Below are 19,927 nucleotides of genomic sequence, written 5' to 3' on the forward strand. Positions count from 1 at the left end.
GCTGCCTTCTTGTAGTTGTAACTCCAGTGTGCAATACTCAGCACTCATCCCTTTCCCTCCTTTTTCAATGCCCACATTTCCAATTACTGCATTTTGACTTCCCCTCCCTAGAGATGCCCCGAATGCCTGTCTTTTACTTTTCCAGCAAACTTCATCTTTTGCATCTCCTTTAAATCTCTGTGTGTCTTCCAGTTGTGATCTGTTCATACTTTCTCTCTTTGTGACTTCAGGTGAATTTTCTGGTAAATCATGCTCGTAGCTTGGCAGTACAAGAATTCCTTGAATGCATACAATTTAATATGGGTTTTTAAAGGTTAAACACAAAAGATCTGAAGCATTCAGCTCCTGTTTAATCTTATAGATCTGAAAGAGGGAGGTGAGAGAGCTAAGCTGCCTTTCTTGAATCTGAATCAGAAGAAATTCAGCTATAAGAGAGGAATTTCTCTGCTTTTGAGACATCAACATGATTTGACAGCACCTTCTTTGCTTTCCAAACTAAGGGGAAAACACTCATGTTCCATTTTAAACTATATAGGCCAGGTGATTTTTTTCCCCAGTGTATTTAGAACAAAAAGTAGCAACCACTGCATTAAAATCAGTTAGCATGTTTGTTTTGAGTAAGGAGAACAGCAGTGGTAAATATTTCCAGGATGACTGATGACAGACAGCGGGATCAGCTTTCACACTCTTTTGCTGTTGCCATTAGAGTTTCTCAGTCATCCATCCACAGCTGCCTTTTCCCAGCAGACCTATTTATCTGCTTTTGGGTAGTAGGAGTGTTTTGAGTAATGATGATTCCCTTGACTTTGCATGTGAAAACGAGCCTTATTAAATGACGCTTGAGGCTCCATCTTGCTATGCGATGTCCAAAGAGAACACGTAGTCTGGGAGTTTGGGTGAGCCATCTGAAAAGCAATGGGGCTCTGTTCAGAAAGCTAAAAGATAAAATCCGTACGTTCCAGTTGTGTGGATTTGGTGCATGAAATATGTTGAGATGGATGATGCTGAATAAAGAACTTTTTAAGGAAAGGTTACCTGGAAGAGTCATGTTGCCATTTCCATAGTGATATTGGGAAGGAAGATGGTGGAGTCACCGTCTCTGGAGGTGTTCAAGAAAAGAGGAGATGTGGCATCGAGGGACATGGGTCCGTGGGCATGGTGGGGATGGGTTTGATAGTTGGACTGGATGATCTTAGTGGTCTTTTCCAACCTTGATGATTCTATGATTCTATGAATATTGAGGCTGATCATCTTCTTAGGTTAGTGAGGGCTCTGCAAGTGCATCTTCTTGGCCATAGGAAAGAAGAGAAGGCAGAACAGCCGTGTCATAGTGTCCCCTGGAAGGAAAAAGTGCTCATATTTTCCATTGATTAGTTTGATCTTGATCGAGACTTTAGTGACAAAAACAGTGCATCAAGGGTCTTCTCAAAGGTCTTCCTGCACCTTGAATCAATGACATTTCGTTGCTCTTCAGAATCTTTAAAGAAAGCAATGCCTGGCTCTGCCAAGGAAGTCATGTGAGCCGCAATGAGCCAACATTAAAATGCTTCTGAAAGTCCCACCTGCTTGATAAACAGGAACTTCTGTAGATATGACATATTTTATTACCATATTGTTGCTATGGTTGGCAGCAAAATTAATTGCACCAACATGCCACTAGTGTTGACACACACTGCAGAAAACAACTGTAATTCAGTATTAACATCAGTATTGATTTTCTGCTCCTGAGAGAGCTTTTTTAAACTTTCATAGAACAGTTTTTACAAATAATAAGTGCCCAACTAAATGTCACAGATTGTAAGAAAGTCATTTGAATAGAAGTCAGAGATACAATTTATGATGTGAGAAGCCCGATTCTGATCTCAGATGCATGGATGTGAAATTGAAATGACCCTACTCCAGCATGAAGCCCAAAAAGATCCTTTCAAGGTGATTCCAAGGGGATGCCATGACAGAGCAGCCTGATCTACCCTGATAAGCTGACCTACAAGTCAACCTGGAGTCCCATTTATGCTTATGGGACTTCAGCAGGAAGGAGGCTGCAGCCACACACGTTTCATCATCAACATCTGACTCTGCTGCAAGTGTTCAAAGTATCTGCAAATGTAAGTAATGCTGCAAAGTGTGCTTCTGTGTGTAGAGATCCACACAAGAAAAGCAGAACACATGGTATTAGATGGTGGTGCAGCTATGGTAGGTGTATCTTAAAATGCACAATACTTTTAGCAACTCTGTCAGTGTCCATGCTGTTTTCACCTCTATCATCAACAGTCCAGGAAGCAATAAATCCCATAAAAGATGTGCACTAAAGCAAAACCTTTGTAATGACCTATTCTTCTGTCTGTCAGTTATTGCAATTAGATGAGAGCATCCAACTGTCACCTGCATCATATATTTGAGAGATTATTACATCCTATCACTGCTACAGTCACCATGCATATTTGCTGCAGTTTGGATGAGTCACAGAGCATTTATCCAGTGCAGTGGGCCCAGTTAAGTCTAATTTCTGAAAACAACTTCTGAAGCCATTCAGGTAGTGCATGTTCAAAAATAAAGATTGCATAAACTCTTTGCCTACCTGGCTGAATTTCCAGACCTCCTGTCCTGAAACTTCCACATTTTTTCCTTCATTAACCCCATTCTCTCTGTGTTCACTATTGATCTACATGGAAAAAGGGAGACCTGGAGCCAACCCAGCAGAGTAGTAGTCCCCCATTTGGGGGCTGTTACTCCACAGGCACTTTCACCCTTTTCAGGAGGGAGGTCTGCTGATTTGGGGAAGGATTCATGGTTCTTGGTCTGGGCTTTCTGCAGGAGGAGAGAGCAGATGTAGGTGCACCTCTGCAACACTGTCTCCACTTTCAGGAGATGCCTCAGAATCAATCTCAGATGCTTCACACATGGTTTATGGACAAACCATCACTTAAGCAGATCAGTGACTCCTGCAGTTTAAAGCATATTTTGTCCTCTTTAGGAGAATAAAGATGCTTCACTCCCAGGAAATGTGGCAGTATTTGGACAGGGAATTGACTGTGCCTGTTTAGCATTTCCAACTTCCTGAGACACAAATCTCAGCTTGATTTGCTCCACAAAATATCAATTCCTCTGTCAGCTTCTTTAAGTTTGGTAACACATCACAGTATATACTTCATAATACACAAATGTAAATCTGTAGTGTAAGGGGCGAAGTAGCTTATTGCAGCCTACACCATTAATATATTAGCACTAGGCTAAGTAGAGTACTTGTAGATACCATTTTATTATAATTTTAGTTGTTTCCTTACGTATTTGCTTTTCTCTTTACTACTTCTCTTGATTTCAGATTACCCCCTTCCTTAAGCTGCAGCACAATGTATTGCTTTACCTAAAGATTTACTTTCCCAGTGCCCTCTTTGTCTACAAACTCAGTTGAAACAAAATGTTTGGAATGAAAAGCCTGGTCCTCTGTTTTATCTTAAATCACGATTCCTGGTAGAGAGTCAACTTCATAGCCAACGCCTTGGTTCTGAGATGCAGAGCAGTGTGGTAAGGAGGAGTCCCTGCAGACAACTGTATCTGCCTGGTTTCACAAGTACTACAGGGATGTGTTTTCCACACCCACTGGCTCATTCCAGAAAACATGTATTCTTTTGCATCCTATACCTTATTTTTTAGTCTCTACTTCAAGATGCAAGATGGGATTTCAATAGACTTGAGAGATGAATGATGCTTTTAATAGGTGTTCTTCTCCAGACAGAACCATGCCTTCTGATGTCTCAAGGAAGCCGTTTTACATTTCTTTAATTCAATTTCTATATTTGTAAATCAGTTTTTACCAAGCCTTTGTGATGCTGGCATGAGAAGGAGTTAACATGAAGAATCATAGAATTTTCACAGAATGGCTTGGTTTGGAAGGGACCTTAAAGCCCACCCATCTCCAACAACCTGCTGTAGGCTGGTTGCCCCCTACCTGTTCAGCTGCCCAGAGCCCCATCCAACCTGGCCTCGAGTTCCTCCCAGGATGGGGCATTCACAGCTTCTCTGGGCAGCTGTGCCAGCTCCTCACCACTCTTTCAGTGAAAAATTTCCCCCTGACATCCCTGGCCCTGCTGGCCACCTCTCTTTTGATGCAGTTCAGAATGCTGTTGGCCTTATGGGCCACAAGTGCACTCTGTTGGCTCATGTTAAGTTTTTCATCTACTTAGACTCCCAAGCCCTTCCTCAGCAGAGCTGCTCCGAAGGAGTTCAGGAGAGTTTCTCAAGGAGGCAGAAGGGTTGTTCTGCCTGGAGACTGTGGCCAAAAAAGCACAGTACCTAGTGAGTGAAGCTGGAGTGCAAGACTCCTCAATTCAAGTCTCTATAGGACCACAGAATCTCATGCTGGAGTACTTGTATGCTAGCTCTTAGCACTTGGATAATCATTCCAGCCTTGACCTTCCCAAGAAGAGATCTAGGACAACCTACCAGGAGCCTGGTGAAAGCTCCCCAGACCTCGGGTCCTTGGGAAGGACAAAGCATTTCGTGGTGGGATGAAGATAGCCAGAATGTGACCATCTCCAACAGAAGAGATAGCAGATTTATGCCTCTGTTTTACTTCTATTCCATTACTTACTGAGGGCTTGAAAGGTTTTTTAACCCCTCTGTGAGGTCATATATTAACTCATCCCTAGATATTACAGAGAAATGGTGAAGATGAGGGCAAGGTGAATCTTTAGTACCTCTGGCTTTAACAAATACAAATATTAGCATCATTAGAAACCCACCAGACCTGAAAGAGATCAGCCTGAGTGAATTTGAAATTAACCTTGCAAAGTGAATTGTGCATTTGAATTAATCTCTGAAAATGTGCTTTACTGTTCAGGTACAGTAAAATGTCAGCCTTAAGTTAAAAGCTTTGCTGAAGCAATCTCTGTTTTCAGATTCAAAGTGACCCTTGATATTTATCAAGGTAATGAAAATACTACAGGCATTTTCAAAAGCTGATGGGAGGTTGTGCTCAGCTCACACACAGTAATCACTGGATGTTTTTGCAGTAGCTGGACAATTCACTTAAAACTCAGGAACGAATCCTGAACACTGATGGCTCTTATTTCCAAGCATATCTCAGCTAAATGTCAGCATTAATTAACTACACAGAAATATTTTTTATTTATTTTTAATTAACACACACATATATATATATACACATACTATACAACATACACCTGTATACATGTGGTTTGGTCCTTTTTTAAAAACAAATATACAGAAAAGCAATCAGCCTAGAGGATGAGGGCTTTCTTTGGGTACATGCTTTTAACACGATCTCCATAAAAATTGCCTTCCATTTTTCTGGTGGCTGAAGTGGCTGAAGAAATGGAAGCAGCCCACCTGACCCCCAAATGCTCCAGACAATCTGGCAAACAAAGATCATAGAATCATGGAGGTTGGAAAAGCCCCCTAAGATCATCTAGTCCATCTGTTAAACCACCACCACCATGCCCACTAACCATGTCCATCAGTGCCACATTTACCCTTCTTCTTGTAGACCTTCAGGAATGGTGACTCCACCACCTCCCTTTGCAGCCTGTGCCAATGACTCACTGCTCTTTCTGAGAAGAAATTTTGCCTAATATCCTAATATCCTTCAAGAATCAGTGACAACAGGAATGACTCAGTCCTCATCCAGCAGCTCAGCTGAGAAAGACAGCACCTCCAGATGCATGGGTTGGGTTGACTGTGCTATAGTGTGGGGAATCCAATAGTGCTTGAGGCTGATGACGATGGGTCTCTGCAGTGCTAAGCACGACAAAAGCACAGGAGTTAAAAATGTGTGAAGCCAAACCATGAAGCCTGATGTCAGATATATCAGATGAGGAAAGCTTAATTCATTTCCAAATGCAATGTACCCATCTAGTCACTGCATCTGGCTTTCCCTGTCTTCTACTCAGGAAGTCTCAGAAAAATAATTAATTCCCATTGGAAAGAAAACAAGGAAAACCAGCCTCAGGTCACTGAGCCCTCTGACAGAAAGACAATACAAAGATTTTGTTGGCATTTATTGAAGAGGAACTGCATCCTTCCTCCTATTCCAGTTGTAGCTGGGCAGTTTTAAGCTCTTCTCACTACCTGGACATCTACACAAAACCCACATTCCCCAAAGACAACTCTCTGTGGGCATTTCTTTACGTGTCTCCAGCAAACTCCTTCAAACACAGGTGAGTGAGACATCAATAACGTAACAACCAAACCCAGGTATCTGGAGGCAGCAGAAGCACAACAGGCTTGAAAATCCCCCAAAGGTTTAATGTATCACAGAGAGAGCTCACAGCCACCATGAAGTATAATGCCACATTTTGCAGGCCTACAAGTGCGGGGTTTTATGCTAACAGACTGTAAGCTTTGGATCAGGCCAGCTGAACAGGACTTTCTCTGCCTCTGAACTCTGCCACCTAGTACTCAGACGTCCCACTGCTAGCACATAGGTAACTATGAGATATATGACTAAATCTAATAACAGATTTCTTATTTTGCATTTTAGTGCTGCTCATTTCACTCTTACCTTAAATCTTCCTTAATCATTTCAGAAAGATCTGAAAAATTCTTGGCAGAGCATCACCCAAGGAAGAGCAATATTAAATAAAGCCAGCTTTCCATGCCAAAAATCCTGAAGCAGTGTCAGGAGTCCCCAAGCTGGCACTGGCAGAGCTGCTGCAAAGCTGGCAGCTGAGCTGATGGAGAAAGGACTCCCGTCAGCAGTGTTAACCAAAGCTGCTGTAATATTCAACGAGGCTGCACAGGGAGAGTGCAGAGGAGTGGGGGGTCTCCACGCAATGGTAACACTGAGATTATAACAGATATTTACTATGCAAGACAAGTGTTTTGCGTCAACCATCGTTTTGATTGAAAAAGATCGTGGGATGATTATTATGCGTTGAGTTTCCTAAGGATTTTTGTCCCATTACAGTGATTTACTAAAAATAGACTAAAGCTGTCTATGATTTTTAAGGTGGAACAGCCTGAATATCAAACATTTCAGAGTCATTTGCTGTACATATTCTGATTCACACGGCTTGTTTGAGACATCTGGACTAAAATGGGATGAGTGATGTCCAGTAAATGCCACTGTCTCTCCACTGGAAGAGCCTGGCAGCTAGCTGGAATGCAGGTGTCTGAGCTGTAGATGTATGCTTGCTGAGGTGAATCCCAAACTAGTGCTAGTTTCAGAGGATAATTGAAAATCACTGACATTGCTAAGCTTATTTCCACTTCTATTTCATAGCTATTAACCCTACAAACTCCTACAAAATCTTTGGATAATTGAGCCATATGAAGACTGTGGTGTTCACCAAGACTGTCCAAACATGATATTACTTCTCCAAATCAGGGTCCACCCATAGAACAGGGTATTGCTAAAGCAGCTGAAAAGCATCTTCAGCAGAGATGGTGCAAAATCTGCACCTTTCCCCAAAATAAGTTGAATTTAAAATACTTTTCAATTCTTTACAGCACTCTGATTTTTGGCCACAAATTGCCCCTTCTGTTTTTATTCAAAACTGTTGTGTACAATTATATTAAAGTAACATGTCCCATTGACACAATGCCATTTTGCAGGATAGCCAAAGCAGAACCCTTGCTAATCTTACGAAGGCAACCTCCAGAGCACAGGGTCCTCATCCACATTCCAGGCACTGACACTCAGCCTCATGCTATGTGGTTCTGGGAGCTGCTTTTACAAAGATGGTTATCTAAGAGCATTATCTGTCTTAACCTCTACACAAAATGCATAGAAACAGAGCATCAAGAGCCAGGATTCACTTTACATCCTCATGGTGATAGTCTGGCACTCCTGAAGTCCTAATTATTCTGTACAGCAAAAAGAAAAATATTCTGTTTTCATTCAAATTTAGAGCAGGTGGGACAAATCCTGGCTTGCAGAACAAGTCCTGCCTGCTTAACTCAAATTCTTCCCCTGACATTCCACTTCTGTCACCCGCTGAAGTTCTGTCTTTAATTACAGCACTGCAAGAGTCACCTCACAGATCTGCAGTAACGTGGGGCTGCCCTGCACTGCCTTAGAGAGAGGCTTTGGACAGAGAATGGCATAAACTGCTCTCAGTCTGCACTGTAATCCCACAGCACACATTCCTTCATAAAATAGAGAAGCAAACCTGTAGACCTGCAAAGCTATTGAGTTGTAGTTCTGTGAACCACAATGTTAAGGAATAAATAAAGCAGAAGCAGAGTTGGTGGGGAGGGAGCAGTGTTGTTCCTGTGTCTGATTTTAAAAAAAGAGTGTTTTACAGGAGGAAAATGCAGACACATTGAACTTAAGTCTTCTCTCAGCAAGCTGATTGCGCAGGCAGAGCTTGGAATTGGGGTGAAGCCCAAATTTCTATAGAATTCAGGGGTTAATTTCACTTGATCATTAAAATTATAAGAGAATGGACTTCAGCAGGACCCTGGTAACTGTGTTTTGCTTCCTACCTACTTTCTCTCTACAGCAATGCTTAAGAACAGCTATGATGTCTTGCTCAAATTCTGTTGTAAGGAGAACACTGCTGGACCAAAAGATAGAAATTGTATGAAATCTTCATAAAGGTTAGTGTTTTAACCACAGGGAGTCAGAGGCGTCCAAGCTCTGTTGTGGAAGATGCAACAAAGAGTAATTCAGAGATGGATGATTTATCATAGTAGAAAGAGATCTGCAAAGCTAGAGTGGGTTTGGGGGGTTGTTGTTTTGTTGGATTTTTTTTCTTGTTTGTTTGGATTTTTTTTAGGAATTACATAAGAATTCATACGCACAGTATTTCCCCTAGGTAAAAAAACAGAACTGCAAGCAATCTCAATGCTTCCACACAGTAAAGTACCATCTGTTTCTGTTTAAGAAATCCATGATAATGGAACCCAAAACACTTTGATCAGATGTTTAATGTGACTTTAAGAGTTTTCAATTAGGAATCCAGATCAGCCTTACAAAAAGCTGTCAGCTCCAGAATTGCTTCTCAGTTCTTTCCCATAGTAACTGAGAAGGAAAAAAAAATACCCACAATATTTCATTCTTTCAGAGCAATAAAAAGAGACTTCCCCACAAATGGGATGAGTTTGTTACCAGCACAGAAGAAAACCCTGAAGTGTACTCAGTGACTCAGTTACAAAGAGCAGATGTGGGTCAGATCCAGAGAAATGGCTCTTGCTCTAAACTGTCTATTTGAGGAGTGTTTAAGAGTCTCTTCCTATAGACTGCAAATTGGAAGTTAATATCCCAAATAGTAGGACTGCAAAATGAATACCCTGCAAAATGAAGATTGAGTGGAAAGTTAAAACAGCAGAAATACGACCAAAAAAAAAAAAAAATTAGGAATCTAAGATACCATTTGAATCATTTCAAAATAAATGACAATGCTTGACTGCAGAAGCACTGCTGTGATTGTGTAGGAATTTCTCCAGCCTTGGTAGGATTTAGTCAGAGGAGCAGAGAACAAACAAGGTGTTTCTTGAGGCTGGGCCATGACAATGGACGTGTCAGGGTCAACTCAGAAAGCTGAGGCAGTACTTCAGCAGGGGCAGGAAGGTGAGGCAGACTAACATAGAACCATAGAATATCTCAAGTTGGAAGGGAGCTACAGGAATCATTGATTCCAGCTCTGGCTTCACACACAACCATCCAAAAACCAAATCATATTTCTAGGAGCAGAACTTCTGAAATGAAACTTTGATTGCAGCTTTCTAAACTTCTCCAGCTCATAAAGATGGGAAGTCTCTACTGTGTGGGCAGGAATACAGCTCAGTTTTCTGAAACAGGCAGATTTCCTTGACCTTTCTGGTCAGGGGTAGTCCTTTTACAGGAGAAATATAGGTTTTAAAAATCCACTACTAACAAGAAATCCCCTACTTACACCCCCGAAAGAACAGAGCAATGGGCAGAAAAGCTAACAAAATTGTACCAAAAAGTATTCTTGCAAAAATGGCACGCATTTCCATGTATTCTTGCTTATCTCAGTTCTACTGGAACAATACAGGTGAGCTCTGTTCAAAGTATCCACTAAAAAATGGCAAGATTTGTATGTGTTCAAGTTTTCCTGTGCACACAGAAATATATTAAAGCGGTAGAGTACCATAGAAGCTGGGAACATCTCTGTCTCTTTTTGTCAAAACAATGAATTCCTCTCTGTTACTCTTGAAAACAGCTTCTTTTCTTCAGTAAGTCCTGTAAATTCTGGTTATATGCCTTATTTGAAATGTGAAAGGATTCAGAAAACACACTCTGAATTACCAAAATCCCAGGTTCCCAAAACTCCATTGTTCCTTTTTCATATGCTTTTCTGTAGCTGTCTGAAAAAATAAGGAGTTAAAATCAAACACTTGTTTCCTAATCAACTCTAGGACAAATAAAGCTTCTAAAAGTAAAAGAAAAGAAGACAATGCAATTTATTACCTTTACCCAGCCAAAGCATGTTAAGGAAAAGCTAAATTAAATTCATTTTTAGATGAGTTACAGTGAAAAGCAATGCCATACGGTTTTGCTTAGAATTTGTTAACCTATATTTAGTGATAATTGAAATCAGATTACTTTTAGATAATTCCAGCTATGTTATTTTAAAAGCATATGGATATGAGTATGTTTTAAATTCTCAAACGTAATAGCAGTCCTTCCCTTTCACCCTACAAACTCCTGTGTGTAACAAGGAAGAAATGGTCACTCCCTTAGGTTACAATGGAAATAAGGCATCCAGTTCCCACCTTCAAATCTCATCTCCAACCCAGTACTATTTCATAGGATCATAAAATCATTCAGTTTGGAAAAGACCTCTAATATAATCTAACCTCTAATCTGACCTCTAATCCAGTCATCCACTTACCACCAATATTGCCCAGTAAACCATGTCATAGAATTATAGAATCACCAAGGTTGGAAAAGACCTAAAAGATCATCCAGTCCAACCGTTCACCTATTCCCAATAGCTCCCACTAAACCATGTCCCTCAACACAACATCCAGCCTTTCCTTGAACACCCCCAGGGTCGGTGACTCCACCACCTCCCTGGGCAGTCCGTTCCAGTGCCTGACCACCCTTTCTGAAAAGTAATACTTCCTCATGTCCAGCCTGAATCTCCCCTGCCGTAGCTTGAAGCCATTCCCTCTGGTCCTATCACTAAAGACACGAGAGAAGAGGCCGACCCCCAGCTCACTACAGCCTCCCTTCAGGAAGTTATAGAGAGCAATGAGGTCTCCCCTGAGCTCCTCTTCTCCAGGCTGAACATTCCCAGCTCCTTCAGCCTCTCCTCATATGGCCTGTGTTCCAGACCCCTCACCAGCTTTGTTGCCCTCCTTTGAACACGTTCCAGGGCCTCAATATCTTTCTTGCAGTGAGGGGCCCAAAACTGGACACAGTACTCGAGGTGCGGCCTCACCAGTGCTGAATACAGGGGAACAATCACCTCTCTGCTCCTGCTCGCAATGCTGTTTCTGATGCAAGCCAGGATGCCATTGGCCTTCTTGGCCACCTGGGCACACTGTCAGCTCATGTTCAGCCGAGCATCAATCAATACCCCCAGGTCCATTTCCTCTACGCAGTCCTCCAGCCACACCGCCCCAAGCCTGTAGCGTCGCCTGGGGTTGTTGTGGCCAAAGTGCAGGACCCGGCATTTGGCCTTGTTGAAACTCATGCCATTGGCTTCAGCCCAGCTCTCCAGCCTGTCCAGATCCCTCTGTAGGGCCTCGCTACCCCCAGGCAGATCCACACTTCCAGCCAATTTGGTGTCATCTGCGAATTTACTGAGGGTGCACTCGATGCCCTCATCGAGGTCATCAATAAAGATATTGAAGAGGACAGGCCCCAGCACCGACCCCTGGGGAACACCACTCACAACCGGTCGCCAGCTGGATTTGACTCCATTCACCACCACTCTCTGTGCCCGGCCCTCCAACCAGCTCCTTACCCAGCCAAGAGTGTACCCATCCAAGCCTCGGGCTGCCAGCTTCTGCAGGAGAATGCTGTGGGAGACAGTGTCAAAGGCTTTGCTGAAGTCTAGGTAGACCACATCAACAGCCTTTCCCTCATCCACCAGATGGGTCACTAGATCATAGAAGGAGATCAGGTTGGTCAAACAGGACCTGCCCTTCATGAACCCATGATCCCATGAACCCATGTCCCTCAGTGCCACATCTACACGTTTCTTCAGTTCCTCCAGGGATAGTAACTCCAATGTCTCACCACTCTTTTTTTGTCTTCAGAGAAGAAATTATGCTGAACATCCATCCTAGTGTTCCTAATGTTCCACCCCAAATGCAGTAATTTTCAGTCATAATCATTAATATGATGTGTATAGGCTATCAAAGGCTAAAAAAAACCTTTCTGAAGCAAACAGCTACTAAGGCAGTTGATGCTAACATACCAAAATAGACCAAATCAGACCAAACCAGGTTTGCTCTGATTCTTTGTGTCTGTCCTCCTGAATGTGCGTGCTGAGAACTCTTGGTGTTGTCCACTCAGCAGATAGTTTGTTCAGAAAAAACAGTTATGCCAGGTGTGCTTAGCTCCTGGATGTGCTTGTACGTCCTCAAAGACAAATACACTGATCAGATGAAATCATGAAATTTGAAAGAATGCCATCTTTAATTCCTGTGAAATATACCTTTGGGTTTTCTGATACACTGAATGCCTTCCCCTAAAGGCCTCAGGGAACAGATGGAAAACGATGAAGTTATTTCAATCTGGAAATGATTGTAGCCTCATGAAGGCAAACTCTCTCTTTTCATTTGTGCTGGCTAAAGAATTAATTTGGAATCTGCGTAATAAATCATTCCCATCAGCTTTTTTTTTTTTTTTTTTTTAATTACAGAAATGAGTATTCATGGTGATGGTTTGCAATTACAGTCTGGAAGATGCAAATTTTCTAGCAAAGTTTGCACTGAAATAACCAATTTCCTTTGCAAACACCGACAGAAATTCAGGAGAGCATTGTAAAGTAGCAAAGCTCAAAGGACACACAGATAGTTACTAATAAAGACACAAGTGAATGCTTCCACTGGAGAGAGAGGAAAGGTGAAAGTAAACTCCCTGTTAGGCTCTTCATTTCTTTTCCATTTTGGGTGCCCATGAAAATCAATGCAAGCAAAGTCAGGAAGCAGATAGTGCTGAATTGTCCCCCTTGGCCTCTGTGTGTGTCATCCTCGAGCTCCCAGCTGCACAAGCTTCCCACTTGGCAATATAAAGCCTTAAACCATTTGCTTCTCTGGGAATAAGGCACAAAGCTGAGCACCAGGCTTGCAATAGCAGCATGCCAGGCATGAAATTTATGTTTGGTATGAAAGCTAATTTGTGTAGAGGGAGCATCTGTTCAAAAAGCTCTCCTGCCCAGCTCTGCTCCTTGTAGCATCACTGATGGGAGCTGGGTGATTTGGTCTTCTGATGACACATCCTGCAGCAGAGCAATGGCTCCGTGGACAGCCCACAGCTCTGTGCAGTCCTCCTGATGTTAGTGGAGTTACAGAACACTGAAAATGACCTTCTGTTCCAAGTTCTAGTCTTAGTTAAGTGGAATTACATTGATTACATTGGAATCTTCTTCATTTAAAATCAAAAGAACACAATTGAAAATCAAGTCTATGTGCTTTTGTGCAGGGGTGATTTTAAAGTCACAAAGCTGAAGTAGTCCATGTCTTTTCATGTCAACTCAGGCTCTCAGAGATTTTCTGAAAGACAGAAGCTGAGGCTGCATTAACATTTTGGCCCCATAGAACATCCCAATGTTATTAAAAGACCCATGACAGTTAAACACAAGTAGAGATTGAGTTCTCTGCCATTTCTCTAATATCCTTTAAGCACGTCAGAGCTCTTGCTCAAAGGTCAGATCTGAACACAAACTTGCATTTCTCTTCCTCCTTTCCCTATCCATCCTTCCTCCCTCTGTTTCCATCTAAATTCCTAATACTCAAAATGGAATATAAACAACTGGACTATAATTCAGCACTCCCTTGAGAGTTTGCCAGAGAATCAAGCTATTTCATCTCCTAGCAATAGAGTCACAATACATCCTTTTTTTTTTTTTTTTTTTTTTTTTTTTCCAGAAATATTTACTGCTGCTGTGGGCCTACCTCATCTCTCTTTCTCCCAGTCAGATCTGCTGAGAAAAAGATCTGAAGATGTTGGTTGACACTTGGCTGAACATGAGCCAGCAGTGTGCCCAGGTGGCCAAGAAGGCCAATGGGCAGCCTGCTTTGTATCAGAATTGTTCAGTCATCAGGTCCAGGGAGGTGGTCATCCCTCTGTACTCTGTACTCAGCCCTGGTGAGGCTGCACCTTGAGTACTGTGTTCAGTTTTGGGCCCCTCACTGCAAGAAAGACATGTTGGCCCTGCAGCATCTTCATGGAAGGGCAGTGAAGCTGTGAGGAGTCTGGAGCACAAGTCTGATGGGGAGTGGCTGAGGGAACTGGGATTGTTTGGTCTGGGGAAGAGAAGGCTCAGGGAAGACCTTATTGCTCTCTACAGCTGCCTGAAAGGAGGTTGTGGAGAAGTGGGAGTTGGCCTCTTCTCCCATGTAACTAGAAATAGGATGAAAGGGAATGGCCTCAAGTTGCACCAGGGGAAGGTTAGGTTGGATATTAGGAAAAAATTGCCCGAAAGAATGGTTGGATGCTGGAACAGGATGCTCAGGGAGGTGGTGGAGTCACCATCCCTAGAACTGCTCAAGAAATGTGTAGATGTGGCTCATGGTTTAGTGGGCAATGTTAGTGATAGGTGGATGGTTGGACTAGATCTTAGTGGTCTTTTCCAACCTTAAAGATCGTATGATTCTCCTGCAGCCCTGCCAGTCCCAGCTTGCTCACTCAAATTAAGCCTGAGCCGCATCACATTGATTCAGCAGGGATGAATCCCAAAACTACAAAGAGTCACAGTGCATGGGTGATGAACTGAACAATGATCATCAGAATGAAACTCAACAAAGTTAAATGCTGGGTGCTGCACCTGGTATGGAGTAACACTGGACACAGGTACAGACGGAGACAAATAGCTGAGAGCAGATCACCAGGAAGGGCCTGGGGGTGCTGGTGCCAGAAGCTCAAAGTAAGCCAGCAGTGTGTACTGAACACAGCATGAACAGCTGGTCAAAAGAGTTGGTTGGAGCCCTGGGCAGCCTGAGCTGATGGGAGGCAAGCAGCCCACAGCAGGGGTGGGAGCTAGATTATCTTCAAGGTCCCTTCCAACCCAAGCCATTCTACCAGTCTACAATTCTCCCACCAAATATAGTGTTTGTGCAGCCTCTCTTTGAACACTACTTGCAGTTCTGGGCTCTTGAAAGCACACAGGGGAGGGCAACAAAGGGCTAGAAGGCGTATTCTATGAGGAGAGGTTGAGGATGCTTGTGTTGATGTGTATCTACACATCTATTTGTAACTTATGTGGAGCCGTATGTGTAACTTATGGCTCCATGTAACCTCCTGAGGTTATTTACTCCTGAGGAGTAAATAGATGTGCATCTACAGTTTCTGCATTTCACAGAATATTCGTAGGGTAAGGCTGTCAGCTCAGCCACATTTGCTAAGGTTGTGAAATGGCAGAAACAAAATGCAGGCACCTAAGAGCCCAATCATATCTGCAAATGAAAAGCATTAGACATGTCATTAATCTAAATTAGTCTGGGATGCACATCTCACAGGAAGAGGAAAAAGGAGCCAATTTTTTCCATGTTTATTCAAATAAAGTTAAAAGGTGCTTTGTCCACTGCCTGAATAACAAAAATATTTTGAATTCATGATGTTTTCTTCCCCTCCCCACCACCCCAAAAAATAAACATCATGAGCATCGGCTCCAGCTGGAAGCTGATGCTAAATAATTTCACACTGAAAATAAGATAAGGCATAGAAAGGTGACAGGAAAGGTGAGTCATGGAACAGCACATGGAGAGCTGTGTGGATTGTATATTACCATGAAATCTTTAAATCACAGCTAGATATCACTCTGACAGCCTTGCCACAGCTGAAACAGAATTTCTCACTCCATGCAGAAATTACTGGGTGTCATCTGGGGGTTTGTATTATACAAGAGCAGAGTTGGAGGCAACAGCAGACCCTTTGAGCTGAAATCTAATTTTGTGACTCTGCTGAAAGTAGACGTGGATGCCACTGCCAACAGGAACATGAGGACTCCAAGCCTAATTCATCAACTCTCTTTGATGGTACTCTGAGCACCATTTTTCCCTCTGGAAATGGAAGACATAATGGGAGAACAAGAAACCTACCAACAATTGCTGTTTTCAGCACAGTGGGTTCTGTGTGTTATGGTGGATGTCTGCCTTCATCCACACTGTACAGAGAGTTTTTGTCTCTGCCTCTCCCTCTGAGCAAAGGGAAAGGGAAGCCCATAAAACCTCCTACTGCCAACTTTGTTAGTAGAAAAAAAGGGCAAACAAGAGCCAAAGCAAATAGCATCTGGCTCAGCAGTGAATTTCAGGTGCTGGTCAGAAGCAACAGGCTGAAACCATGGATGCTAACAGAGAGAGAGAACAAAGATCAAATCTTGCTTTTTAGCAACATATTTTGTTTTCTTTGATAAGCAGATCACAAATTGTTAGGTGCAAAAAAAGCATCTTTTTTTTTTCTTCCTTATGCACTGGGCAACACATGAGGTTATAGTATTGACTTTGACACTGTGAATCGATGCAACGAGTTGTAAGTAATAATCACTCCCTCCTTAATCTCTATCATGTGCAGAGCCCCTGATAATAAATAGAAGAATGTGCACTGCTATCCCATCACTGATGTTTAGGGAAGAACTTCAACATTTAAACAGACCATGAGGATGTTCGTTTACAACACGTCAACATGCAGAGAAGGTGAGATCATTACTGCAGTTGGTTCTTCCACATCTGCTCATGTGAGATTTCGGATGCAGCTGTGCATCCTGGACAACATGGATGTCAGTTTGGCTCCTGATTGGCAGGTTTGTCAGGTGAAGCATTAGCCCTCAGACAGATAATGACCAGATTTCCTGCTTATCACAAGAAAAATTCCGTAATTGGCCTACTATCCTTAATTTCATTTTTCATATTTACTTCATTGTAGCCAGTTCCATATCCTGAACACTGACAGCCTGGAAATATTTATTTCCAACACATGACATTTGGAGTCTACTGTCATCTTGTTTTCCAGCAGACTAGCCAAGAACTCTGTATTAGATGTGTTCATTTGGGCTGGGAGAATACACCTTTGCATCAGACATCCTTGAAGCTGTCTGCTTCCAAGGCAGAGCAATCCCTGACTGCCCCAAGGGTTATTTAATTGCTTAGACAAAGCAGAAAAGATCTCACTGAGAATCATGCCATGAGCCAGCACTCACAGTGCCTGGGGTGTGCAGGAGGCAGACTGAGCTCACTGCTGTGGGTCAGGGCCAAGCCTGGTGCACACCTCCTACACCTGCCATCTCTGCCCTGCGTGTACCGTTGGGAACTTCTGCTTCTGAAACTTTGAGCCCTATATCCAGCTTCCCATGCCTGAATAAGGTTTGCACTTCCCAAATTGCAATGGACAAGGGGCTGAACCTCCACACAGCAATCCACATGCCGTTCAGCCCTACAAAAGACATCAAACTGGCAGTGGCTATTTAAATGCTCACACTAGAATGCAAAATTGAAGAAGTAATTTCAAATTCAAGAAACAAATTAATACCAATGTTTGCCAGTTACGTAGTTTGGGGCTATTACATCAGTGTTCATCAGACTTCACAGCATGTTGAGACAATAGATAATGTCACCAGAAATGGAAAACCTGCCAAACTCACAATAAGGAAAGATATTTTTATGTTTAGGGTTATTTTACTGTCAGTAAAATTGAAAAGGTTTCATTTTGGAACTTCTTCTGTGTGATCAAATTCAAATATTGTCACTAATAATGGCTTTATTGCTCTATTTTTGAGAAAGCCGTCATTTTTGGAAGAGTGAATTGAAAACTGAGCAGCACTAATTTTTGACCAGGACGAGTGACCCTATCTCTATACTGCCATTCTTCATATATATTTACAGCAACCAGAGTTTGTCACATCCAGTTGATTGTTGCAATGAATTTGCATAGAGCTGTTCAAATTGAAAAGCAATAATTACCTGCCATGAGCCAATGGAAACCAGACATTCCTAAACTCATCTGTCTATCATATATATTGCTGGTTGTTGCAGCCTATTTGAAACCTTTTCTTTGTGACAAGTATGTAAACTTGACTCACCTTTTTCTCATGGTTAGAGCACAGAATTGATTTTTATTTATTTATTTATTTGTTTGTTAATTTTCCAATCAGTTAATTCTCTTTGCCATTTTTTGAGAACAAGCAATGCAATGAAGCTGTATAGAAATTCCTGGGAAAGCACATTATGTTTCTGTCACTCTTTCAGTGCTGTATTCATGAGTCCCTCAGCTCTGTGCACATAATTGAACTATTACACACTGCAAGGATAAAGAATAGCTGCATAGAAAAAAACTGGATTTGACTGGCTGACTCCAGGAATGTTACAGGGCTGGGGACTTCACTCAGTGTCACACAGCACTCAGGTACACAGCTTAACCTGATGGATCTAGGCAGGAGTAACATCCCAACTCCTGGATCTGGATAAAACCAAGTCTGGGTGAAGTCTGGATGTAGATGCAGTCTCTACAATTGGCCTTTTCTGCCTCTCAGCCTTTACTTCACCTATAAGCATTTTTCAATTTAGAAAAAAATCAGAGCTTTGGAACACTTTGGAAATATGCATATAATTTTTATAGATGAAGTCTGACTTTCTTCTTGCAAATAAGTAGTTTCCTAAAGCTAAGGCAATTCCACTAGTCTGAGAGAGTAGGATCATGCAATCATAGAATTGTTTTAGTTGGAAGGGACCTGTAAAGGTCATTTAACCCAACTCTGTTACAATGAACAGGGACACCTACAGCTAGATCAGGTGCTCAGAGCCTTGTCCAACCTAACCTTGAGTGTATCCAGGGATGGGACATTCACCACTTCTCTGGACAACCAGTGCCAGTGCTTCACCACCCTTATCGTAAAAGACTTTTTTCTTATATCTAAATCTACCTCTTTTAGTTTGAAAGCATTTCCCCTTGTCCTGTCACCACAGACCCTGCTAAAGAGCCTGTCCCCTTCTTTCTTACAGTCCCCCTTTAGATACTGAAAGGCCACTCTCAGGTCATCTCACAGCTTTCTCTTCTCCAGGCTGAACATTCTCAGCTCTTTTAGCCTGTCCTCATAGGAGAGATGTTCCACTCCTTGGATCATTTTCAGGGCCCTCGTCTGGATGCACTCCAACAGGTCCACATCTCTCCTGTACTGAGGACTCCCCATCTGGATGCAGCACTCCAGGTGAGGCCTCACCAGCACAGAGCAGTAGGGCAGGATCACCTCCCTCGCCCTGCTGCCATGTTTCTTTTGTTGCAGCTCAGCATATGGTTGGCTTTCTGAACTGCAAGGGCATGTTGCTGCTCATGTACAGCTTGCCATCCACCAGTACCGTGATGTCTTTTTTGGCAGGGTTGTGCTCCATCCTTTCATCCCCCAACTTGTACTGATAGTTGCATTGCTGTGACCCAGGTACAAGGTTATTAACAGGCAAGATCTTCCATAGAACTTGTTCCTTAAATATTGTGTAGGGAACCTGCTTTGGCAGGGGGGTTGGACTCGATGATCTCTGGAGGTCCCTTCCAACCCCTACAATTCTGTGATTCTGTGATTCTGTGATTCATAGTGTCAGTTAGGACTTCTATTGCTGAATCCCTACTAGAAAGGGAAGGACAGGGAAAAAAGGCAGGGCCTGGGGTACATCACACCTGGAAAACAGACTGGCCTGGATCCCAGCTGCTGCCACAGTGGCTGCAAACAGCTCTGGGATTAAAGGCACAGTCCAGAAAAGCAAAAAAGCAAGAAAAAAAGAAAAAAAAATTAGACCAATGATTACAGACACATCTCTGCACACATACATGCAATAC

The sequence above is a fragment of the Tympanuchus pallidicinctus genome, unplaced genomic scaffold (genome assembly GCF_026119805.1).
Source record: "Tympanuchus pallidicinctus isolate F22 unplaced genomic scaffold, pur_lepc_1.0 scaffold19, whole genome shotgun sequence".
NCBI lineage: Eukaryota > Metazoa > Chordata > Aves > Galliformes > Phasianidae > Tympanuchus > Tympanuchus pallidicinctus.